The 27,432-nt window shown below is 38.0% G+C and overlaps 1 protein-coding gene across 1 annotated transcript in view; it reads right to left on the reverse strand.

Annotated features, from left to right (window-relative positions):
- Window positions 1-27,432, reverse strand: part of cmip (c-Maf inducing protein) — a 107,414-nt gene that overhangs the window by 51,446 nt on the left and 28,536 nt on the right. The window lies entirely within an intron of this gene.

Raw genomic sequence — 27,432 nt, forward strand, 5'->3', positions numbered from 1 at the left:
ACCAAAATTTGTTTGCTTGTTTGCAAATGATTACAGACACACTGACAATTCACCACAAGTTTCCTGACTGCGCGGGCAGGAAGACTATAGTGTAGCAGGCGTGGGTGAAATCTAAACAGTTTAATCTGAAGCACAAAGAAAGTCACAGGGAAACCAGGAACATGTTTATTTTCCAGAGTCTTCAGAAATGTTAGAAGAAAAATGCGTATTGCCACACTGGGTCAAAAGTAGGGCTTGTGTCTGCCTCAAGATGCAAAAATGGCAACGCATGAGTCATTTGATTCCCCACACATAAAAGTCACTGCAAGACATACTGCACATCCACAAAAACATTTGATGAGCGAAGGTAGCATTTTTTCCATAACACCATTTTCACAAAGAAAGCCTGAAATTATTTGACTTTGCTGAGCAAGCTTTTTCTGAGAAAATTATTTTCAGTGACTGAGCAACCAAAAATGTGTCAGCTGTTAAAGCTACATGATACGTTTCTATAATGTAAGTACAATAAAGCTTGCAAAAAGGAGTAGGGCTTTCAAACTATTAAAATATTTAATCGCAATAATCAAATTTTGTTAATTAACTGTAAATTAACTGTGGGTAGGTGTATTTTTCATCATTGATAAGTGGACCCTAGACAGAAAATATTCAAAGTTTTTACAGGGGAACTGCACTTTTTTTTGTAATTTCATCATTCACAAACCTTATGTAAGACAACTACACTTATCTTTGAATTTTTTTGAATGCATTCTAACTTGTAACTAAATGCTGGCAAAAGTCAACTTAAAATAAAAGTCTATGGGAGTCGCTCTATTCTGCCTATAAAGCGCTCTAAAACACACAAATCCATTCAGGTTTACTGTATAAACATGTTGTAGATATATATGTAATGTAGAAACAGGCACATTCATGTTAACATGGAATATTTACGTATTTTGCTCATTTTAAGTATACAGTGGCGAATTAATTTAGGTAATGCTACGTTCATTGATTGATTGATTGATACTTTTATTAGTAGATTGCACAGTTCAGTACATATTCCGTACAATTGACCACTAAATGGTAACACCCGAATAAGTTTTTCAACTTGTTTAAGTCGGGGTCCACGTTAATCAATTCATGGTAAAAATATATACTATCAACATAATACAGTCATCACACAAGTTAATCATCATAGTATGTACATTGAATTATTTACATTATTTACAATCCGGGGGGTGGGATGAGGAGCTTTGGTTGATATCAGAACTTCAGTCATCAACAATTGCATCAACAGAGAAATGTGGACATTGAAACAGTGTAGGTCTTATTTTGTAGGATATGTACAGCCAGCAGAGAACATAGTGAGTTCACATAGCATAAGAACAAGTATATACATTAGAAGTACATTTGAGTTGTTTATAATCCGGGGAGATGGGATGTGAATGGAGGAGGGTATTAGTAAAGTGTTGAAGTTGCCTGGAGGTGTTGTTTTAGAGCGGTTTTGAAGGAATATAGAGATGCACTTACTTTTATACCTGTTGGGAGTGCATTCCACATTGATGTGGCATAGAAAGAGAATGAGTTAAGACCTTTGTTAGATCGAAATCTGGGTTTAACGTGGTTTGTGGAGCTCTCCCTGGTGTTGTGGTTATGGCGGTCATTTACGTTAAGGAAGTAATTTGACATGTACTTCGGTATCAAGGAGGTGTAGCGGATTTTATAGACTAGGCTCAGTGCAAGTTGTTTTACTCTGTCCTCCACCCTGAGCCAGCCCACTTTGAAGAAGTGGGTTGGATTGAGGTGTGATCTGGGGTGGAGGTCTAAAAGTAACCAGATTAGTTTATTCTGGGATGTTTGGAGTCTAGATTTGAGGGTTTTGGAGGTGCTGGGGTACCAGGAGGTGCAAGCGTAATCGAAGAAGGGTTGAATGAGAGTTCCGGCTAGAATCCTCAAGGTGCTTTTGTTGACCAGAGAGGAGATTCTGTAGAGGAATCTCGTTCTTTGGTTGACCTTTTTGATCACCTTGGTTGCCATTTTATCACAGGATCACTTTATACTTTGACAACATTACTGATTTTTACTCACTGCAGACTTTATGAGAGCCAAAAAACGTTAAAGTTAACTTAAACTTAAAACATAATAAAACATCACTGACTGTACAATGTCTGGTGTCACTAAGATGCCGACTCTCAGGTTGTTCATACATGCCCAGATGAAGAATGACTCATAATTCCTCGCAAAGAAAAAGGGTGTGCAACCAAGCGCAGAACAAGGGACTTTTCAATTGAAGTCTTTTTTCGCCATTCCTGGGTGTAAATTGGATGCCAAAGTTGACCAACTTGCCGCATTACGTCCTCATCCTTCTACTAGCAAGATGAGAGGCATGATTTATGATCTAGAACAGGGGTGTCCAAACTAAGGCCCACTGGCCAAGTGTGGCCCGCCAGCATCTTCAATCTGGCCTGCGAGATGTCATGAGTTCAGTCAGTGTATGTTTTGGTATTTACATTTTTATGAAGGGATATTGAAAACAAAAAACTACAGTTTTTTTGGGTTTAGTTTTAAAATACAAAAAAATTAATGTTTTTTTTGTTTTTAATAACAAAAATGAAGAACCCTAGTAACGAAAACGGACCAAAACGGATTGTTTTTCATAATCTGACACCAAATGTTTTTATTTTCACAGTAAAAGTTGGGATATTACGGTACCTGTGTGCCTGGCTGAAATGTCTTTAGAGCCCTACACAGAAAATACCTGTATTTTAGACATGGCACAACAAGGTCCGACGTCTACAGATAACTATATGAACATATCATATGAAAATGGAGGCAAGAAGGGATTCAATCGCGCACTAAAGATTTTCTTATAGGGCAGTCAGCGGTCTTGTCTTGAAAGTTGTTACTTTCGGTTCCGGTGTCGGAATATAAAAACACAGCAATTTTGGTCTGTTTTTCAGTTTCTGTTGATATGGGCGTAGATATTTCTGTCAAATTCTAAAAACTTTGTGAGATGTCTGTAGTATTTTCTTTACATGTTAGCCAGCGTCATAAGCACACGGTACTGTAGTATTTATCTCCGCTTTTTAAACACAATCAAGATTCTTTAAATGATGCTCCATTCATAACAACATAAGACTGTCATGGACATTATTGAATACAGCCCACGGTACTGTATTAACTATCTCCGCTTTTCAAACACAATCAGGATTCTTCCAAGGACACTCCATTCATAACACAAACCTAACCCCCCGCACCAACCCCCACCACATCCCACATCCCCGGATTGTAAATAATATAAATAATTCAATGTATATACTCTGATGATTAACTTGTGTGATGACTGTATTATGCTGATAGTAACTATCATGAAAAAGTTTATTTATTTCAGTAATTATATTCAGAACGTGAAACTTACATATTACATCAATTCATTACACACATAGTGATATGTTTGAAATGTTTATTTCTTTAAATTTTGATGATTAGTACTGACAATTACTGAAAATCCCAAATTCAGTATCTCAGAAAATTAGAATATTAGTTACAACTAGAACCAAAAAATATTTTTTTAGAAATGTGGGCCAACTGAAAAGTATGAACATGGAAAGTTTCAGCATGTACGGCAATCAATACTTAGTTGCAGCTCCTTTTGCCTGAATTGCTGCAGAAATACGGCGTGGCATGGAGTCCACCAGTCTGTTGCACTCCTCAGGTGTTATGAGAGCCCAGGTTGCTTTAATAGTGGCCTTCAGCTCTTCAGCATTGTTGGGTCTGGCATCTCGCATCTTCCGTTTCAGAATACCCCTTAGGTTTTTTATTGGGTTAAGGTCAGGTGGGTTTGCAGGCCAATCCAGAACAGAGATAGCATGGTCCTTAAACCAGGTACTGGTAGATTTGGCACTGTGTGCAGGTGCCAAGTCATGTTGGAAAATGAAATCTTCACCTCCATAAAATTGGTCCGCGGCAGGCAGCATAAAGTGTTCCAAAACTTCCTGGTAGACTGCTGCATTGACCCTAGACCTCAGGAAACACAGTGGACCAACACCAGCAGATGACATGGCACCCCAGACCATTACCGATTGTGGAAATTTGACACTGGACTTCAGGCAACGTGGATTCTGTGCCTCTCTTGTCTTCCTCCAGACTCTGGGACCTTGATTTCCAAAGGAGATACAAAATTTACTTTCATCTGAAAACATAACTTTGGACCACTCAGCAGCAGTACAGTCCTTTTTGTCTAGAGCCCAGGCGGGACGCTGCTTTAGACGTTGTCTCTTATCCAAGAGTGGCTTTACACAAGGAATGCGACAGCTGAAGCCCATATCTTGCATACGTCAGTGCGTGGTGGTTCTTGAAGCACTGACTCCAGCTGCAGTCCACTCTTTGTGGATCACCCCCACATTTTTGAATCGGTTTTGTTTGACAATCCTCTCCAGGGCGCGGTTATCCCTCTTGCTTGTACACTTTTTTCTACCACATCTTTGTCTTCCCTTCGCCTCTCTATTAATGTGCTTGGACACAGAGCTCTGGGAACATCCAACCTCTTTGGCAATGACCTTTTGTGTCTTGCCCTCCTTCTTTAAAGTATCAATGGTCATCTTTTGGACAGTTGTCAAGTCAGCAGTCTTCCCCATGATTGTGTGTCATACAGAATAAAAACGAGAGACCATTTAAAGGCTTTTCCAGGTGTTTTGAGTTAGTTAGCTAATTAGAGTGTGGCACCAGGTGTCTTCAATATCTGACCTTTTCACCATATTTTAATTTTCTGAGATGTTAAATTTAGGGTTTTCATTGGTTGTCACACCTTTTTGTCAAAAAAAACTTGAAATGTATCAGTCTGTTTGGAATGAATGTATACATTCTACAGGTTTGACTTTCGAAATGGAATTAATGAAATAAATCAACTTTTTCATGATGTTCTAATAATATGACCAGCACCTGAATATGTGTACCATGAATTGATTAACATGGACCCGGACTTAAACAAGTTGTAAAACTTATTCGGTTGTAAACCATTAAGAGGTCAATTGTACGGAATATGTACTGTACTGTGCAATCTACTAATTAAAGTCTTAATCAAAACTGTCATGGACATTATTGAATACAGGGATTTATTTACACATGATGGTCTTCTGCTCTTTTCTTTCTTTTATAAATCGCTTGACTCACTGGAACATGACTTTCTTTTTCTAGTGCTGGAACACACTGGACTTGGTATTAAGTTTTAGGAGATAATTACAGGACTTTATGATAATATTACTTGTGTCTTAGCAGTCTGAGGCCCAACTCAAAGTTTCTCACTCAAGATGGGCATTCCTCAAGTGTATCCCCTATCACCATATGTAAACCTGCTGGCACAGACATAATAGTCAGTAAGCAGATGAAACCACTCTTTTCCTAAAAAAAATAATAACATATTCCATCTGTCATTGAAAAGATTTAAGAAATATCTAATGTATTCACGACTTTGCCTGAATCTTAAAAATTAGTTTTTTTTCCTATCCATGATTGTGGAAAATAAAATATTTGCAATGTTTCCGTAATGTCTGAGGTGAAATATTTAGTAATTAGCCGATCTGAAAAATAAGAATGCAAAACTAAACTAAATGTATCCCACGTATTTATATTTTTTCACCTTGTTGCCTTTTTTATATAATAAGTCTTATTTCTCCAAATGTAATTAAAGTTGATTTGGTTTATGTTGTTTTTATTATTCTAGTATGTATGAAATTAGAATGAAAAGGATAAATAAATCTGGATAAACTTTCCATTTTTGGTTAAGTAAATACGTCCAAGTATAGACAAATGTCTTTGTTGCCAAATACGTTTAGCTTCGTTTGGCATTCTTTAATTTTATTTTCTGTTTGTTTTCTGACAGTTAATTAGTTTTTTTTTTGGAAAATTTCACCTCAGATTTTACAGAGACTTGCTAAATATTTTCTTTCACACATTCATGGATAAAAACAATTCAAATTGTTTAAGGTCCAGGAAAAGTCCTGGTAAATTAGAAAATTCTTTCATCTTTTCAATAGCAGTTGTAATTTGGTCAACATGTTTTGAAAAGATGTGTTCCATCTGCTAATTGACTTATTTCTGTGCAAGCAGGTTCAAATATGGTGACAACAGACATGCCCATCTTGATTGGGAAACTTGGAGTTGTGCCTGAGACTTGTAGGATACAACTATTAATATTATCATAAGATCCTCTAATTATCTCCCAAAACTTAATACCAAGTCCACTGTGTTCCAGCGCTAAAAAAAGAAAGTCATGTTCCAGTGAGTCAAGCAATGTATACAAGTCCAAAAAGAGCAGAAGACCCTCATGTGTAATTAAATCCCTGTATTCAATAATGTCCATGACAGTCTTATGTTGTTATGAATGGCGCTTCCTCGGGGGTATCCTGATTGTGTGCGTGTGACGCCTGTTAACATGCAAAGAAAATACTTTAGACATGGCACAAAGTTCCAAAACTTCTACAGAAATATCTACTAAAAAGCAGACCAAAATTGATGTGTTTCCATATTCCGACACCAGAACTTTTGTATTATATTTGCATTATAGATGTCTGTATATGCAGACTTCAGACCTAATCAGTCAGTGTACCTTCCGTTCATTCTATTTCCAATTCTGAAACGCATGAAATAAAATTAGGGCCGTTTTTTGATTATTATTATATATGGCAATTTTAAAAACAAACAAAAAAGGCTTGATTTCCATTAAAATATTGTCATAAACTTCTATTTTATGCTGTTTGCTTTTTGTGGATTTTATTTTTTTAAGATAAACACAAAAATCGAAAAAAAATGATTTTCCATAATGCAAAGTTATGATTTGAGCTTTTCCTTTGCGTTTAGCATATTTTTAGCATTTCGGTAACATCTTTGTTACGCAAGTGTCCTATTGTCGTTTTAAAATAGTGTCATTAAATAGTTGTCCAACTTTTATTTCAGAAATGAAAATAAAAAACAATGGTACGCAATTTGTTTTTTTATTTGCATTTAAGATACGGAAATAAAATGAACAGAAGGTACACAGACCCTTGTTGTGCCATGTCTAAAATATTTTCGGTGTGGGGCTCCAAACACATTTTAGCGAGACACACAGGTACTGTAATTATGTAATATCCCCACTTTTACTTTGAAAATAAAAACTGCCGGTATCAGACTATGAAAAACCATCCGTTTTGGTCCGTTTTTAGTTTTTTGTTTACTGTGGATCTCCAAAACCAAAAAACCAAAACACTGTGGTTTTCAATTTTCTTATGTGTATTTTAAAAGGAATTTTAAATAAACCTGTCGTTTTTTGTTTTACAATATCAATTTATGAAAAGAAAAACAGCAGCCCGGTCTCCCCAGAAGAGTGTCAATTAGACAGGTGCACCATTCAGTCCGACATTCTATTGAGAACACAAGCAGCCTAACACAAAAGCAACACACACACTTTTCTTTATTGTACGCCTTCTTGGATTGAAAATGTCTACAGGCTGTTGGCCTTGTCTCCGCACGCACACGCACACACACGCAGCATACATTGTGATGCTCATTACAAACAGCGCAAATGACAAACTTGAGCGTACCCTTCTGTCTTCAGCGGTTTTTCCGCATCATGTTGCAAAATATGAATACATTAAAAAATATGACTAAAGGAGATGTAGCAACATGATTCCCGACAAGGAGAGGCAGCGTAGAATGGCGCAAAACAGACAACGCTTACATTTTCTGATAACCAGCTGAGGTTACCATAGGTACTATCCTGCACAACAGCATGTGGAAATCGTTTTCGCTCTCCTTCTCTGCATCTCCTCAACTCTGTCCTTTTCTTTCATCTATGAGTCTTCCACTGTTTGGCTTTCCATCATTATAAAGGAGGCTCCATATTATCCCACTGCCTGCTCTCCTCACTGCTGTTACCATAGAAACAAAAAGATGGAGCTGTATGTATGTTTTTTGTCATTTACAGGAAGAAAATCAGGAAAAAAAAAACATGCAAGGTAGACAAACACTGATTAAAAAAACCTAACTGTGCAAAAAGTATTTTCTTCCTCATTATTGTATTCATACTACGAACTGAAGACAGCAACATTGTTGAGTCATTCAATGCTGTACAATAATTGTGTTAAATCTTTGAATCCTATTGACCCTTTGGGGACATTCCATTTTAATTACCTTCAAAGCAAAACAGTGTATACTGTAAAAGTATTTTAAGTTTTTAAAGGGCGTGAAAACATTTTGGATTCATATTTTTTTATTTTACATTTTTAGCTGAAATTATTCAATAAACATTAGTCCGACACAAATATATAAAACATGTCTGTTTTTTTTAAATGTTGACACTTTTGAAGGCCTTTTGATGGAATAATGTCACAGATGTATATTAGTAAAATAATGCATGTTATCCAAATGTGATTATATGTCTGGTATTTTGTTTAGGGCATACATTGATTAAAGGAACTGTTTGCAACTTCCTCGCAGTTACATTTTTCAAGACAAAAATTACCACAAGAACATCACCGGCAAGCTTATATTACCATTAGTGGTTTAACAAAACACATTTGTTGTCTATATTTTTCACAATAACAAAGATTTATGTAACAGACATTTTTACTGGCCCGAATATTTTTTATTGCTGTTCATGGCGGTCACTCAACAGGAAGCGCGTGCACACATACAAAAGCAGTCCAAGAGACGCAACGAACAATTTGCAGTCATATTGTTGTTATGATAGAATATATATTTAATGGTAGCTAACGCAAGCTATCCAAATTGCTATTATTAAGTTAATGGGCGTGCGTGTGTTAGATTAGATTAGATTAGATAGTACTTTATTTATTCCGTCAGGAGAGTTCCTTCAGGAAAATTAAAATTTTCAGCACAATCCCATTCAAGTTTAGACAAACATTACAGGGAGACAGAACAGGATCGCTGACGAGTCTGCCGGCTTCCAGCGCCCCTTACAAAAAAGATGAGATACAGGTAAACAAGGAGGGGGGAATAGAAGATTAAAACAAAATAAAAAAAATCGGTCTTAGCCTGGGCCCTGGAGAGGAGGTGCAGACTGAGGCCAAGGGAAAAAACAACAACTCATAGCCATAGTACACACCCCTCTTCCATGTGTGTAAGAGGGAAACATCAAACATCAAAGAACACAGAGGACATTAAAGTACATACAGAATTATGTCATTACCCACGATAGATAGATAGATAGATAGTACTTTATTGATTCCTTCAGGAGAGTTCCTTCAGGAAAATTAAAATTCCAGCAGCAGTGTACAGAGTTGAGATCAATTTAAAAAAAAAAAAAAAAGTAAAAAGTAAATAATGGGGGTTTAAAAGGAAACAAAATAGAGAAATATTACAAAAAGAATAAAAACAATGGGAATAAAAATATAACAGTAAAATAAGAATATAACAAGACAAAGTAGGCAGTAGTGACCATGTTATGAAAAAGTATTGCGCTGTTATTGTTTTGAAAAAGTATTGCACTGTTATTGTTTTGTTACGAGAAGCCATAAGAGGGCGGGATATACTGTAAAATACATTAGAAAGTTGGCGCCCTCTACGAATCCGTGTAAATGTTGCAAACAGCAAGATTTTATCCAAAAATTTAAGAAATATGAATCCAAAATATTTTAATGCCCTTTGTCTTGTGTCTTGTTTGGATTTGAGGTATCGTGAAATAACTGCCAGTGTATTGTACACCTGTGGAAAATGGAACGTTGACATTTTTTGATTTAACATTAAACACCATCAGTTGAAAAATAATTTACAATGGAGTAACAACAAAAATTACTGAGAGGACAATAAAGTCAGCCTTCGTCCCCTGAAGGAACATGATGATGGAATAATTTGCATTTTGCATGGAGGCTGGGCGATTATATGATCGCGATTAATTTGAATTCGATCACAGTGGCATATTCGCATATTTCCTCAATCAAACATGGCGGATGTCTGTTTGCAGTAAACAGTAGGGAGGCAAGTATGCTTGGTAGAATTGGAACAATCCACCTTTATCGACCGTGACCCTGTGTGTGTTTGTGAATTTGTGTGTGTGTGTGTGTGTGTGTGTGTGTGTGTGTGTGTGTGTGTGTGTGTGTGTGTGTGTGTGTGTGTGTGTGTGTGTGTGACCTCCCGTTCTACCGTTGCGAAAGTGAGGATCGTCGCGACGTAACAAATGTTCAATCAGCGTTGTGCTTCATCCCATTACACAACTGGAAGTGCAGCCCAGAAAAACAAAATAAAGAAACATGACTAACACTAGCATAGAAGTGAAACATCATTTAAAAGGAGCAGCAGCTTTATTGAGAGTCTTTACTTTTACTATTTGCTGCAGCGCCCCAGTAATCTTGCCCTGAATGTGGACTTGCAGGCAGTCAGAGAATGTCTAAATCAAATCAAATCAACTTTATTTATAAAGCACATTTAAAATTTACCACAGGGGTAGCCGAAGTGCTGCACAATGGACGGGTTAAAAGATAATACGAAGACCGAGCAAACAACACAACACAAACAGGACATGATAAAAAAATAAATAAATAAAACATAAAAACAGGTTCACAGCAGGTGTATAATGGGGCGCCATTGGAGGATGGATATCACTTAGTGTTCAAAGCCAAGGAATAAAAGTGTGTTTTTAAGAGAGATTTAAAAACAGGAAGAAAGGAGGCTTGTCTAACACTCAGAGGTAGGTCGTTCCAGAGCTTGTCTATGTGACTTTAATGGTCCCGACTGGCAGAATCAACACACACACACTAATTTAATCAGAAAAAGCATTTTAATACATTTAAATGTTTTTAAATCAGACTTTTTGTTTATTTGTCTGCAAATATTGCACTCCTCAGATATAACATGTTTATTTATTGTGGATAAAAATTAACACTTTAGATAGTACGTTATTGATTCCTTCAGGAATCAATAAAGTTTGTTCCTGAGATAATCATTAAACTTATTTTATGTGTTGGTGTATATTATTTTACAATACCAAAAATTCAAACTGCACTTTGAAGTATTTTCATTCAAAATAAGATAGAGAAAACTCCACAATGTAGGTCACTGCTTGCAGTTTGCCAAAGCACTAGTGAGAAGCACTGATGTATACAAACAATTAAAGAATACAATAATAATTTACCATTTCAAAGTGTTTAGTAAATTTGAACTTGAACTAAAAGTCTTATATAGTATTCACTACAATTATAATTTGTTTACTGCATGCATAATATTTGTGATGAAAAGCAAAAAAAACTAATTAATTTTAAAAGGCAAAAAAGTTGTTCTTTTTACCCCGACAAAGAAGCAAAACCGTGGCCCTAAAACCAGGCAGGGACCGTGGCATTGCACCTTTTGTAAGCACAATTATATATACTGTATATGAACAAAATGACAGTTGTCAGCTGGTAGCAATATAACCTCAATCAAACATGGTGGACATGTTTGTCACAATATACTGCAGTAGTAAACAATAGAGATGCGGTACTCGGTATAATCCTGCACGGAATCCAATTAAACAAAAAAAAAGTGATATTAATCGAATTCATTGTGATATTTTTTTTGCCCTATCGCCCAGCCCTTTTTTGCATTAATTTTGAAAGCCTGAAAAATAAATACACACACACGCACACACACAGTTTACATATTGACACATAAAACATAACATGCAGTTAGTTCTGCAGCCAGTGAGTGCATTTGTATCACACTCCGGGAGAAAACCTCGCAGCCTCTGTTGACAGACAACAGTTTTTCCGGTTTCTGTCACCAGGCAAGAATGATCATTTAACATCTTATCTTCCCTGCATTCATATGTTGTACTCAAGTAATCACAAGAGGGACACTCTCAGAAATAGGGAGATTGAACACCCAAATGTGTAACCTTTTCACGGTATAACTTCCATTTGTTAGGAGCCTCAGACACATTACCAAACATGATCATAACAATGTCATATGATGGTTTAGGAAACGGATGATACCACTGAACACATGTTGGACTATCCTCTGTGACGTCAATGAGGCAATTAATTGTCACTTCCCTGAATGATACTTCTGCATTGAATGAGGAAGTAAACTGGAGCAAGAAAACATTGGTGACCTAAAGTACCTTAACAGAAGAAAACAGCTTTGAGCTGTTAGTTTGTTGACTGCGGTCTGTGGTTTGCTATGCTTGCTTTCTGTAAAAAGAGGCCTGAGAAAAGCTTCGGGCCAACCAGGTTCTTGGCATACAACAAAGAACACATTCCAATTTTAACTGCCAGGAAATCATTTCATAACCATGTTCTGTTTTAATCATAGATGATTTAAGTAACCAGTTGTAGTAACTAGCAATAAAAGGTTACTGAATTTAAACTCTGCAGAACTCTTAAAGCCAGTAAGCTGGGTAATTGTTCAAATTACTTCTTGTAAATTATCCTTTTATGCTTTTTAAAATGCACTGTTCCCTTATATTACTTGTGGCAGGCCACCACAAGTAAATTTAAAGCTGCCAATAGAAAATACAAATATAATACATACCGGTATATTTTTTTTGTGTGTAGATTTTGCGATACATTAAGCCATACCTCAACTTCCAAGTATGTGCTTCCATCGGCTGAATAATGTTCCACAAAACATTGACTATTATACATGTTTTAAAATGAGAAGTTTGAGATTTGAGCAACAGGCTTTCGTAGTTAGTCAGCACGCACACGGCAGGACCAGAAGATCATTGAGGAGTACAAGGTAAGCAGTCAATAATGGTTTCTAAAAAGTTTGGCAAATATATGCCTGTAAGTAGGAATACACTTTTTTTAATGTCAATTTTGTTGTGTTAAAATCTTATGTGGTAAACGTAATACAAGTTCGCTCTGCTAATTTTCATTCGCCTGTCAATGAGATGTCTTTGTAGAAAGACATTCAGTGTGTGAATGTGTGTGTGAATGAGCGAATGTGGAAAATACTGTCAAAGCGCTTTGGGCTCCTTATAAAGGGGTAGAAAAGCGCTATACAAGTACAACCCATTTACCATTAGCAATGGAACTTAAATGCTCAGTAGAAGCATTTAATAAAACTAATTTGTATACGCAAGCCTTTAAATAGAGCCCTTTTTAGACCAGTTGATTTGCAATCTCTTTTCTGCTCTAAACCCCTCTCCTGCGTGGAGAGTTTATTAGGTGACCACCGATGAGACGTTAGCTGTTCAAAGTCGGGACCCGGAGTGGACCACTCATCTGTGCATCAGTTGGGGACGTCTCTGCGCTGCTGACTTGTCTCCACTCAAGATTATTCTCTGCTGACCCCCTATGGACTGGACTCTCATACTATGAACTAAGGGTACATCGAGGTACCGCATAAAGCTGAGGTTTTGGTTTTCTATGCCGTCATGGACTTTTGATTGACAGATATGTTCCATCAATCAGAATTGTTGAGTCCCACGTCCTTTGCTTCCTAGCCAATCAAGTGTTTAAGGAAACAGCAGTTTGTGTGTGCTGCAGAGGAAGTACTCAGTGCGCTAATAACACCACTTGCACCTGGGAAAAAGTTTTGGTGGCCTCGAACGATAAATTTAAATTAAGTTGAAATAATTTGCATCGATGAATTGCTATGTCTGTGATGAATTGCTATGTCTGTGTGTGTTTGTTAGTTTTCTTTATCTCATCAATCAGGGAAAAATAGATTTCATTCGCTGCATCGCTCTCGGCACCTCAGCGTGTTTCTTTACCAGTAGAATTAACTGAACGTAGTGAGCCCTCTTTTCAGTCATTCACAATCTTTGTCTTGGTGGGCGGAGAGCAAGGCTGCTAGCTTACACTGACAGGATTCACGCCTCCCTACTCGTGACTTGTTAGTGAGAAGTAACAACAATTAAGAGGAATAAATATGTTTAGAAAGCCAAATGTCCCTTTGTGGTAGTATTTCAGCTTGAAACCAGAACGGCAAGATGAGCCCATTAACACAAACAAACGAGCGCAAATTATAACAAAACAAAAAAAAAACAACCTGACATTGTTTCTACAACTACAACTGGCAATCTAAAATGTTTAATATACTGTATATTTAAGTTATATTTTTGCTTACAGAGATTCATAGTCCATTTTAATTTTTTGTTAGGTAACTATAAATGATTTACCTTCCAATTCCACTGTGATGTCAATTCTACAGTATTGAAAAATAAAACTGTACTGTATATTCTTTTAAATGGTTACTTGCATTTTTATAAAATATCATTACATTACACTTTGATCACTGTATAGTTTTTATTGGGTTATTTTTTCAGTTCAAGAGGATAAGTTGATTGGCAACACTAAATTGGCCCTAGTGTTTGAATGTGATTGTGAATGTTGTCTGTCTATCTGTGTTGGCCCTGCGATGAGGTGGTGACTTGTCCAGGGTGTACGTCCCCTTCCACCCGATTGTAGCTTAGATAGGCGCCAGCGCCCCCCGCAACCCCAAAAGGGAATAAGCGGTAGAAAATGGATGGATGGATGGATCATTACATTACACTTTGATCACTGTATAGTTTTTATTGGGTTATTTTTTCAGTTCAAGAGGATAAGTTGATTGGCAACACTAAATTGGCCCTAGTGTTTGAATGTGATTGTGAATGTTGTCTGTCTATCTGTGTTGGCCCTGCGATGAGGTGGCGACTTGTCCAGGGTGTACCCCGCCTTCCACCCGATTGTAGCTTAGATAGGTGCCAGCGCCCCCCGCAACCCCAAAAGGGAATAAGTGGTAGAAAATGGATGGATGGAACATGATGTAGACAAAAGCTGACCATGTGAATAAAAATGTATTTTATACATCCCATACAGTATTTCAAAATGCAAAAGTTGACAGGTATGGTCCAGAGCACACCGCAAGTTACATTGTCCAGCCGCTGGTGTGAAACCAAAGGCTAATAATTAGGAATTTTAAACATGCATTACTACAACTGTTTAGACAAACATATCAAAGGAAGTTGTTGCTTTACTGCAGATGAATTGGCTTGTTGTTCAAAAGCAGCGTTAGGACCCTTGATATGTGTTTGAAAGCAACAACAATTATGAATACACAACAGCAAATGAAATTCCTCTCAAAAAAAGAATGTAGAGGAGTTGCGCTTTATGTAATTACAACACAAAAGACACCTCCCTGATGGCTTTGTTAGAGGCCACTAATGTTCCTACAATGAGCCCCTCAAACTTGTGCCGCACCCAGTTTCCTTTCATCTCTGCCTTTTGTGAGCCACTCACAACACAGGAAGTGTGTGCTCGCGCTATCACTCTTCTTACGTAAATGTGATCCAGGATTGTTTTTTGACAGCAGACTTGACATGATTTTCAAGGACATGGCATTCACTCTACACTGTTTGTTTAGGGAGCACATTGCTTGCTTTTTCACGACATTATATCGCCTTTTCCACAAAACTCCCAGGAATGTATTACCAATAACTTTTAAACTGCTGGTAATCTTTGAGGTTTTCGTTTCCAACGCACCTCAGAGTTCAGCGTAATTTATTTAAATCAGGCTGATGACATATAGTGTGTGGTCTATTTTGATTCCGTATCAATAGCTATTAGACTAGATTTGTTTTTAACTTTAGTTCAAGTACATAAAGCAATGTGAGGATTTCCAAACAAAGTGTTCTAAGATGTACACACACACAAACAGTCAGTGAAAAGTGAAGTGTCTGGACCAGCCTGTCTAAAGTGTCTGTAGGACAGGGTTTGATTGATTGATTGATAGATACTTTTATTAGTAGATTGCACAGTACAGTACATATTCCGTGGGGTCTGCAACCTTTGCTGTCAAAAGCCATTTTGCCACCTCTTCCAGTAAAGAAAAATAGGATAGTCGGAAAATGTAACAGCTTATAAACTTTTAAAAGTTTTGTTAATTTTTTATTTTACAGAAGTGTGTGAAATTAAACTCTTTTTCCTTTTCTCTTTTGGCAAGAATCCATGGCCAGCTTATGGACACTTGCCTCAGAAATTAGCCTGCACGGCCCCACAGGCAGTCATAAATTACAGAACGCCTTTAAAATGCAAACTTTTCTCACTACAGGTTTAAAAAGAAATCGCAAGGAGCCACAGCACGAAAGCTAAAGAGCCGCATGCAGCCCCAGGGCTGTGGGTTGCAGACTCCTGGTCTAGGACAAACAAGCCGTTATCTTATAAACTGAGTAGCTTCAAACGACCACATAATTACTGCGCAGGTACAAAACATTGAACCATTTACACGTTTATTTTTCTGTTTAGTGCAAAATACACTCCAAAATAAAAGCGGGGTGGTATTAATCTCAATTCTACACCAACTTTTTTGTTAGATTTCAGCATGGGTGAAAAGCTTTATTGACAAAATTATATTATATCGTAATTATATTAAATATACTGCAACATTTCAATGAGGCTAAATCTTCCTCTCACTCATGTGCTGGCTCTTAACTAGAAGGCGAACATCACTGCCACCTAGGGGTGTAACGGTACACAAAAATTTCAGTTCGGTACGCACCTCGGTTTAGAGGTCATGGTTTGGTTCATTTTCGGTACAGGAAGTAAACAACAAAATACACAATTTTGGTTATTTATTTACCAAATTTGTAAACAATGGCTTTATCCTTTTAACATTCGGAACACTATAATAATTCTGCCCACGTTAATCCACATTAAAACGGCCTCAAATTGTTGCTTAAATTAAATAAAATGACAAAACTGTCCTTCTACATATAAAAAGCGCAACATTAAACAGTTTCCAGTCAACTCATCATTCTTAATTTATTACAGAATTTGGGAAACCTGTAGTTGATTTTTATTATGTAAATGTTATATTTGTATCAACAAGTGATAGCAGGGACCCTGCCATTCAAAACTAGGCTGCTACATTACTAATGATTAATGTAACTATAGCTGAAAAAATAGTACAATAGGAATAGGAGAGACTATTCATCCCTGAACACCATGGAATTTATGTAGGCTTTATGATGCACTTACATTATTATATACACTATCAGACTCTTCATTAAACATCATGTCCTTTTTTGCTGCTTCAACACAGCTCAATCAACACTGTCCGTAACAAACCCACACACACTGCAAAATGAGCTAACGTTACGCTAAAAGCTAATTAGCCTTCACCTCAAGCCAGGACTGCGAGTGAGCTGAGCTGCAGTTTAAGTTTCTAGAAGATCAACGGGCTCATAGTGAGGTTAGTAGTAGTTGACTGGGAAGTGTTTATTATCATTTGGGGAGAGTACGAAGCCTTATGCTCACCTGCTAAACACCTATCTGCTCAACGCTGAAGCGCTGTCTACATGCGCTCTGAATACGCACAGCTGATTGGTTGTTACCGCTCTCAATATGCACTGCTGATTGGCTGTTACTGCTATGGTTGTAACCAATCAGATGGTTGTGTGGGTGGGACAATGCTGGGTGCTGTGTAGGAGACAGAGGCAGAAAGCACAGCAGCTTGTTAAGACTTTAGATTAGGCGGCTACTTCATATGTTGGTGTAGAAACTCGTTCGGTTTTATACTCCGGAGCGACTTATACGCCGAAAAATACGGTAGTTGTCCTTCCTCTGCCCACCAAGACAAAGATTGTGGAGAGATAAAAAGAGGATTTACTTTAAATTAATTCTGCTATTCAATAAACACGCTCAGGTGCTGAGAGCGATGCACAGTGTGAATCATTTTTTACCCTGATCGGAAACGACGAACGAAGAAAACAACGATAATTTTTCGATGTAGGACAAGTTCATTTTCATTTATCGGCCCATTACTAACTTTCAACTAAATGTCCATAATGGGTTAAGGAACACTTTTGGAAGATCATTTCTACAAATGTTACCTTAGGAGCTTCAACTCGTGTGAATGCTAGCCTCCAGCCAAATAGACAGAGAGTGAATGACTGACAATAGGCTTTGCTCTATTTCTTTCATTGTGCTATCGATAGCTCAAAAGGTTATGGGTGGATTTTGATTAAACGTTTTCGGAAATGTCAGAAACGGGATGAGGAACAAGTGTTTATATTTTGGGATTGATCCGTATCATCATCGGGATTCAGTACCTTTTCCCATTGTAAGAGAAAGCCTGACAGGTTTTCAAAATAACAAAAATCGAAACTGAAACTAACCATTGATTACACATTTACTTTTGACTCTTTGCACAACATAGGGCGAATGAGGGATAATAAGTATTTTTAACCTGCAGAATAGCAACTGGAGTGATATATATGGTTCTGAGCTACAATTCAGTGGTTAGGCTACAGGTGGCAGTAGGGGTGTAACGGTATGTGTATTTGTATTGAACTGTTTCGGTACGGGGGTTTCGGTACGGTGCAGAAAATACATAATAAAGAAGGAAAAATATATATAAAGTCGCACTGGAGTATAAGTCGCATTTATTTGATAAAACCCAATACCAAGAATAGACATTTGAAAGGCAATTTAAAATAAATAAATAGTGAACAACAGGCTGAATAAGTGTACGTTATATGAGGCATAAATAACCAACTGAGAAGGTGCCTGGTATGTTAACGTAACATATTATGGTAAGAGTCATTCAAATAACTAACATATAGAACATGCTTTACGTTTACCAAACAATCTGTCACTCCTAATCGATAAATCCGATGAAATCATATATGTCTAGTCTCTTCCGTGAATGAGATAAATATTATTATTTGGTATTTTACGGTAATGTGTTAATAATTTCACACATAAGTCGCTCCTGAGTATAAGTCGCACCCCTGGCCAAACTATGAAAAAAACTGTGACTTATAGTCCGAAAAATACGGTAGCTTACACACATGCATGGACAGAGTCTTGCTAGTCGTTAGTGAGAAACACAGCAAAGTAACAACAATTGGGAGAAAAAAATGCAAATGCCCATGTGTGAGAATATTTCAAATTGAATTAGCAACATGAGCCCATCAACATCAAAAGAACACTAATTTGTTGGAAAGTGACAGCATCAAAAAACAACAACACCCAACCCAGTTTTTCCAACTGGGGAAAAAACTGCATTTCAAAATGCTCAATATTTATTGAAGTGTCTTTTTTGCTAACAGACCTTTGAAGTCCAGGATAATCAAAAGTTCTTGACATTCAAATTACAATGGGAAAAAAACTAATGAGAAATACAAGTGCATTGTGTTTAAAAGGGGTACTGGCATTATTGTTGTATATAATGATTACATTAGTCCTTAATTTGGTCTCAAAATAATACTAATAATAATATTACTTATCGGCCCTAGCCTATATAGGGTTCTGGTCACAATAATAATCACAAATATTTTTATCAATATGGAAATCACGATTATTAATAACAATTATTTATTACGTTAGGTAAAACAGTGTTGGGCGCGATGGCAGCTGAACGTGACGCCAAAATGTAATTTGTTGTTAAATGGTCTAATAAAAAGGTTTAATAAACATTATTCATATATTCAAAGAACAATACTTGTGTTTTTGTTCATTATTAGAATCAAATTGTCAGCCTCTTCTCATAACTTGATGCCTTTAGTTTCCAACAAAAAAAATACAATAAAAAACAGCCATGTTTCATGGGTGGCCCAAACATCATCAATTGGACACCCCAGCTCGACCCAATCATACATTTGTTAATTTTTTGCTTAAAAACATGTACATTAAATGAAAAAATAATAAAAATGTTCTTATTTAGTGTAACAACTGAACTTGTGAAAGAGTTATTAAATGACCAATTAATTATTATACTGCATTAATAATATATGCTACTTTTAAACTTTCCTACGAGGAAGGAAATCACAACTAAAAAAATCACAATTTTTTCATACGGTGATGATCTGGAAATGTTTGCCTCGGCATTTTGATGGTGTAGGCTTGTGGCACCGAATGGAGATGTTGACATGCAGAGTACAAACTCTTCATTCTCAAGAAGGTGACTTTTCAAATAATATATCGATATATCGCCCAGCCCTAGCATATATATAAAGATACATATATATATATTTGGGTTGTAACGGTACGTGTATTTGTATTGAACTGTTTCGGTACAGAAGTTTCGGTTCGGTTCAGAGGTGTACCGAACGAGTACACATTACAACATGTGTAAGCCAGAGCTGGAAGACCCTCCTGCCTCGTTAAGATTTCCCGTTTGGGAACAATTTGGCTGCGCGATACAACAATGGAGGACGGAGGTTTGCCAAGATTGTTCAGCAGCTGCTTCTGACAACACGTCAAACATGTGTTGCACCTTTCCTGCTTCCGGCTCAAAGGGCAGATGTATTCATGGGGGCAAAACCCTTCAGTCTACCCGGCGGTGGGTCTCCACAGCTCCAGACTCCAGGGTAAATGAAGAGTCCGGCAATTATTTGCAAATTGTGGCTTTCTTGAGGTCTTGCACACAGCCAATCCAACAAAACACCACCCACTCCCGCATTCTACCGCTCCCTCACCTCGCTCGCCCACACACTCAACTCACATGATGTCACATTATAAAGGGCCACACACACACACACTACTCTCATAACAGTGGTTCTCAACCTTTTTTCAGTGATGTACACCCTGTGAACATTTTTTTAATTCAAGTACCCCCTAATCAGAGCAAAGCATTTTTGGTTGAAAAAAAGAGATAAAGAAGTAAAATATAGCACTATGTCATCAGTTTCTGATTTATTAAATTGTATAAACATTTCTTCACAAAAAATAAATCTTTAACATCAATATTTATGGAACATGTCCACAAAAAACGGCGGGCGGTGTTGATGAGCGTGGACCCTGACTTAAACAAGTTGAAAAACCTATTGGGGTGTTAGCATTCAGTGGTCAGTTGTACAGAATATGTACTGTACAGTGCAATCTACTAAAAAAAGTCTCAATCAATCAATCAATCAATCAATCAATCAAAAAAGCGCTTTATACGTAGAAAGGTTTTGTTAAGAAACCATTCTGAGCCTTATCTTATTTAGTTTTTATTTTATATATGTTGACCACATTAACCCTGGCAATGGACCCTGTGTATGTTATGCCATTGTTTACAAATTTGGTAAATGACCCAAAAATGTATATTTTGTTGTTTTCTTACTGTACCGAAAATTAACTGAACCGTGACCTCTAAACCGAGGTACGTACCGAACCGAAATTTTTGGGTACCTTTACACCCCTTATATATATTATATATATATTTATATATATAATATATATATATATATATATATATATATATATATATATATATATATATATATATATATATATATATGGGCTTCACGGTGGCAGAGGGGTTAGTGCGTCTGCCTCACAATACGAAGTTCCTGCAGTCCTGGGTTCAAATCCAGGCTCGGGATCTTTCTGTGTGGAGTTTGCATGTTCTCCCCGTGAATGCGTGGGTTCCCTCCGGGTACTCCGGCTTCCTCACACTTCCAAAGACATGCACCTGGGGATAGGTTGATTGGCAACACTAAATTGGCCCTAGTGTGTGAATGTGAGTGTGAATGTTGTCTGTCTATCTGTGTTGGCCCTGCGATAAGGTGGCGACTTGTCCAGGGTGTACCCTGCCTTCCGCCCGATTGTAGCTGAGATAGGCGCCAGCGCCCCCCGCGACCCCGAAAGGGAATAAGCGGTAGAAAATGGATGGATATATATATATATATACATATATATATATATATATATATATATATATATATATATATATATATATATATATATATATATTAGGGCTAACATATGTATAACCTCTTGTTTGCACACCCTTCACTTGTGATTCACGGAAGTCGGTTGCCAAAAAGACTTTGATCCCCTCGACAGCCCTGCCAAAACTTGATGTTGTGATGATGTAAGCAATACACAGAGCAGAGGCAGCATGTTTGCGATACTTAAATATATCGGCTATATACCCGCGGACATCGACCTACAAAATGTGAAATGTGCAAATATTAAGAGGATAGTTAAGGTAAGAGAAATTGCAGTTGGAGCAGTAACACAAAGCAAATACAATGTCATGTTTGCTGCAGGTCTCGCTGTTCGTAGCTGACATTGAACCACAGAAGTAGAGTCTCTACATAAGAGTAAAGTTTCCAATAATGCAAAAAAAGATGCTAGATTTGTTGCTAGTCGTGTCTAATAAATAAAAAGGCACTAAAAGAATTTGACAAGTCTCCAAAAACTAAAACATTTTTAACAAAGTACATTGGACAACAATTGATAAAGAGCAAGATTAGATGAAAAAATATAGTGTATGGTAATACGAATTAATAATAACACACATTTGATTTTAAATGTATGTATAACTTTTTTAGCCGTTTAAGGAAAATATTGATTTGCAGATTATGCAAATTATATGATGACATCACACTGACCACGCCCCCATTGATACAAGTCATATTCATGGCAACGCAACTTACACAAGGCATTACAGAAGGCCTGCTGCTGCATGTTTCCTCTTGTACTTAACACTATTAGTCGCAGCAGGTGAGTGAAAGAGCAACCAGTCACACGTCACTGTTGCACTTTCAAAATGAAAAGCAAAATCAAATATTTTTCTTCTCTGCAGTGTAGTTTTTGATTGGGACAAATGCATCGGTCTCTAACATTGTCCACAGCTGTCGCCATCTAATAACAGCAAGCGGAGATTCCCTAAAGTGGAGCAGGTGAAAAGAGGTAAAATAAAGCAACGTTTTTGTTTTTTTAAAGTTTGTTTATTTTAATGCTAATAATACTAAAAATGTCAATATTCCATCAAACACAAAGGCCAATGGCATGGACGCATGTACCTTTCAAGGGGCTGTCTTCTGCCGCCGCAGTCGTGAAAGTGCTTGATTAGATATGCGGTGCAGCCTGCTTTTTAATGTTAACATTGCCAATGATCACCCTCAATTAATCGTGATTGTGATTGAGAGTCGATTAATTGTGCAGCCCTACATACTTGAACTCCTCCACTTGGGGCAAGATCTCTTCCCCAACCCGGAGATGGCACTCCACCCTTTTCCGGACGAGAACCATGGACTCACGACTAGGAGGTGCTGATTCTCATCCCAGTCGCTTCACACTCGGCTGAAAACTGATCCAGTGAGAGCTTAAGATCCCGGCCAGATGAAGCCATCAAGACCACATCATCTGCAAAAGGCAGAGAACCAATCTTGCAGCCACCAAACCGGATCCCCTCAACGCCCTGACTGCGCCAAGAATTTCTGTCCAAAACAGTTATGACAAGACTAGGTGACAAAAGGCAGCCCCGGTGGAATCCAACCTCACTGACTTACTGCCGGCAATGTGGACCAAGCTCTGACACCGATCATACAGGCAGCGGACCGCCACAATAAGGCAGTTTGATACCCCATACTTTTTGAGCAATCCCCACAGAACCTCCCTAGGAGCACGGTCAAATGCCTTCTCTAAGTCCACAAAGAACATGTAGACTGGCTCGGAAAACTCCCATGCACCCACAAGGACCTTGCCGAGAGTATAAAGCTGGTCCACAGTTCCACGGACAGGACGTATACCACACTGCTCCTCCTGAATCCGAAGTTCGACTATCCAACGTAGCCTCCTCTCCAGTACACTCACATAGACCTTACGGGGAAGGCTGAGGAGTGTTACCCCACGATAGTTGGAACACTCCCTCTGGTTCCCCTTCTTAAAGAGAGGAACCACCACCTCGGTCTGCCAATCTGGAGATACCGTCCCCAATATCCACGCAATGTTGCAGAGTCGAGTCAACCAAGACAGCCCCACATTATCCAGAGCCTCTAAGAACTCCGGGCGGATCTTATCCACCCCTGGGGCCTTGCCACCAAAGAGCGTTTTAACTACCTCAACAACCTCAACCCCAGAAATAGGAGAGCCGACCACAGATTCCCCAGGCACTGCTTCCTGAAAGGAAGACGTGTATGTCTGTAGGTTGAGGAGGTCTTTGAAGTATTCCCTATACGTATCCACAACATCCGCAGTCGAGGTCAGCAGCACATCATCCTCACCATACGCAGTGTTGGCAGTGCACTGCTTCCCCCTCCTGAGGCAGCGGATGGTGGTACAAAATCGATTCGAAGCCGCCCGGAAGTCGTTTTACATGGCTTCTCTCTACCCCCTCGTCTACTGGGTTAAACTCAGGCTTTGAGCCGAGGGGCAACAAGACTTGCCGCCGCAGCCCGTCGCCTCTCACTGTGTGCAACGCCAGAGTGGAAAAGAGTCCAGGCCCTCTTGAGAGAACTGTTTCCAGAGTCCTTGTTGTGCGTCAAAATGAGTCCATCTATATCTAGCTTGAACTTCTCCACTTCGTGCGCCAACTCAGGCTCTTTCCCCCCCAGTGAGGTGACTTTCCGCGTCCTAAGAACTAGCTTATGTAGCAGAGGATCGGACAGCCGAAATACCTAAATATTAAATGTTATTATAAATGTGCTCGTTACTACATTGAATATATACTTACATCATGTATATAAAACCTAAATGGAGGTGTTTGGATGTCTTTAGGGCTTTAAAGGCGGAATTGCCCAGCTCCTGTAGGGTCCATTGTGAGCTGACTTTTGATCGCTTTTATCTAATATTTAGATTGTAAAAAAAATAAAATAACATCCAATGTCATGTCTTTTACAACAATTGTGAACGATATGCAACATTTTTTTTTAAAATGCATCCATCCATCCATCCATTTCCTATCGCTTATTCCCTTTTGGCGTCACGGGGGGCGCTGGCGCCTATCTCCGCTACAATCAGTTCCCCTTTAAGTGGCCAATACTGTAGTATTAATATTTTTAATTTATTTATCAATGTTTATGCTTGACAATCCTTAATTTAGGACAAAAATAAAGAAAAACAATTACAAATGCATATATAGGTTTTTAAACTGTGATGTGGTGAACCCGCAATATTTGAAGCCCGTTGCGGCGATGGACGACTGAACAGAACATTTGATGTGATTTACCTGCACGCGTTACGCACTGTATCTACATCTCCTCAAGTAACGAGCTCGATAAGTTCTCTGTTGCGGCAATGCAGTATGCTGAGTTCTATTTTTGGTGGGAACACGCTGAGGTTTTCCCAAAACCTCACGTAAACAAAATAGTTTCTGCAGTAAAAATGTAGCTGTAAATTGACATGATTTGTAACAATGGCAGTTTGGTTTACGAAAACCTTTCATACCACTGCATCAATTATGTGTTTTGCATGGAATATTGTTGAAGTGATTGTGACGCCTCTTTTTTTTTTTTTTTTAAAGTTGTGTAAAATAATGCAGCAAATGATCAGCATTGTTTTTCTGCCAAAATAACTACAACAACTCTTTGGAAGAAATGCCTGCTTTGCTTTTAAACACAACCTTCTACCACAAAATTTGGCCTTTATGAGCCAAGAAAATGTAACGTTGCCCTCGTCAAGTCGAAGGCACATGATCACTGTATGCATGTTGACACAACACAAGCACACACACTAGCACACACGCACAAACACGAAAAACAGGAGTCAAGACCATTTCAGGATATAGCTGACGTGATCAGACACAATCAAAACAGTTCCCATCTACAGTTAAATCCACATAATCCCTATTTACAATGTTAAAAAAATTATAAAAACTGTGCTCGATCACTGGAGTACAATACAACAGATTTTTCAAAAGCATTGTTTAGTTTACACTACACTCTATTGATAATACCTTTCACAGAAATGTCATTTGAACTGTTTATTGACTATGTTTTGGAAAAAAGATCTCAAGGTGAAGGTGTAAAAGAAGAAAAAAAGGTTATCCCTGAAAATAAAGCCAAAGCATGTGTGTTTATTGCTAGTATGTGCGGGTAGCTAAAATAGTACCATCACCAAAACAGTAACAGAGGATAACAGCAATATACGGTAGGAGTATTTGTGCTTATAATGCTCTCCAGAAAAGGGTTTAGTACAAACCCTGTTTCCATATGAGTTGGGAAATTGGTCTAACACAATGATTTGCAAATCCTTTTCAACCTATATTCAATTGAATGAATATGTGCAAACTCATAAACTTTGTATTTTTTTTTGCAAATAATAATTAACTTAGAATTTCATGGAGGCAACACGTGCCAAAGTAGTCGGGAAAGGGCATGTTCCACCACTGTGTTACATCACCTTTTCTTTTAACAACACTCAATAAACGTTTGGGAACTGAGGAAACTATTTGTTGAAGCTTTGAAAGTGGAATTCTTTCCCATTCTTGTTTTATGTAGAGCTTCAGTCGTTCAACAGTCGTATTTTACGCGGCATAATGCGCCACACATTTTCGGTGGGAGACTGGTCTGGACTGCAGGCGGGCCAGGAAAGTACCCGCACTCTTTTTTTTGCGAAGCCACGCTGTTGTAACACGTGCTGAATGTGGCTTGGCATTGTCTTGCTGAAATAAGCAGTGGCGTCCATGAAAAAGACGGCGCTTAGATGGCAGCATATGTTGTTCCAAAACCTGTATGTACCTTTCAGCATTATGGTGCCTTCACAGATGTGTAAGTTACCCATGCCTTGGGCACTAATGCACTCCCATACCATCACAGATGCTGGCTTTCGAACTTTGCGTCGATAACAGTCTGGATGGTTCACTTCCCCTTTGGTCCGGATGACACAATGTCGAATATTTCCAAAAATAATTTGAAATGTGGACTCATCAGACCACAGAACACTTTTCCACTTTGCATCAGTCCATCTTAGATGATCTCTGGCGCAGAAAAGCGGCGGCGTTTCTGGATGTTGTTAATAAATGGCTTTTGCTTTGCATAGTAGAGTTTTAACTTGCACTTACAGATGTAGCGAACAACTGTATTTAGTGACAGTGGTTTTCTGAAGTGTTCCTAAGCCCATGTGGCGATATCCTTTAGAGATTGATGTCGGTTTTTGATACAGTGCCGTCTGAGGAATCGAAGGTCACGGTCATTCAATGTTGGTTTCCGGCCATGCCGCTTACGTGGATTGATTTCTTCAAATTCTTTGAACCTTTTGATGATGTTATGGACCGTAAATGTTTAAATCCCTAAATTTATTGCAATTGCACTTTGAGAAACGTTTTTAAACTGTTTGACTATTTGCTCACACAGTTGTGGACAAAGGGGTGTACTTCGCCCCATCCTTTCTTGTAAAAGGTGTTTTTATACCCAATCATGGAGCCCACCTTTTCCCAATTAGCCTGCACACCTGTGGGATGTTCCTAATAAGTCTTTTATTAGCATTCCTCTACTTCATCAGTATTTATTGCCACCTTTCCCAACTTCTTTGTCACGTGTTGCTGGCATTAAATTCTAAAGTTAATGATTTGCAAAAAAAAAAATGTTTATCAGTTTGAACATCAAATATGTTGTCTTTGTAGCATATTCATCTAAATATGGGTTGAAAATGATTTGCACATCATTGTATTCCATTTATATTTAAATCTAACTCAAGTTCCCGACTCATATGGAAACGGGGTTTGTACATCACTCCTGTTCCAACAGGACAGGAACAAGAACATGAATGTAGACTTTTTTTTTTTTTTTTAGCAAAGTGACATTATCTACAATCAGGGTTTCCCCTAAATTGACAGGCATGG

Source organism: Nerophis ophidion, linkage group LG12 (genome assembly GCF_033978795.1).
Source record: "Nerophis ophidion isolate RoL-2023_Sa linkage group LG12, RoL_Noph_v1.0, whole genome shotgun sequence".
NCBI lineage: Eukaryota > Metazoa > Chordata > Actinopteri > Syngnathiformes > Syngnathidae > Nerophis > Nerophis ophidion.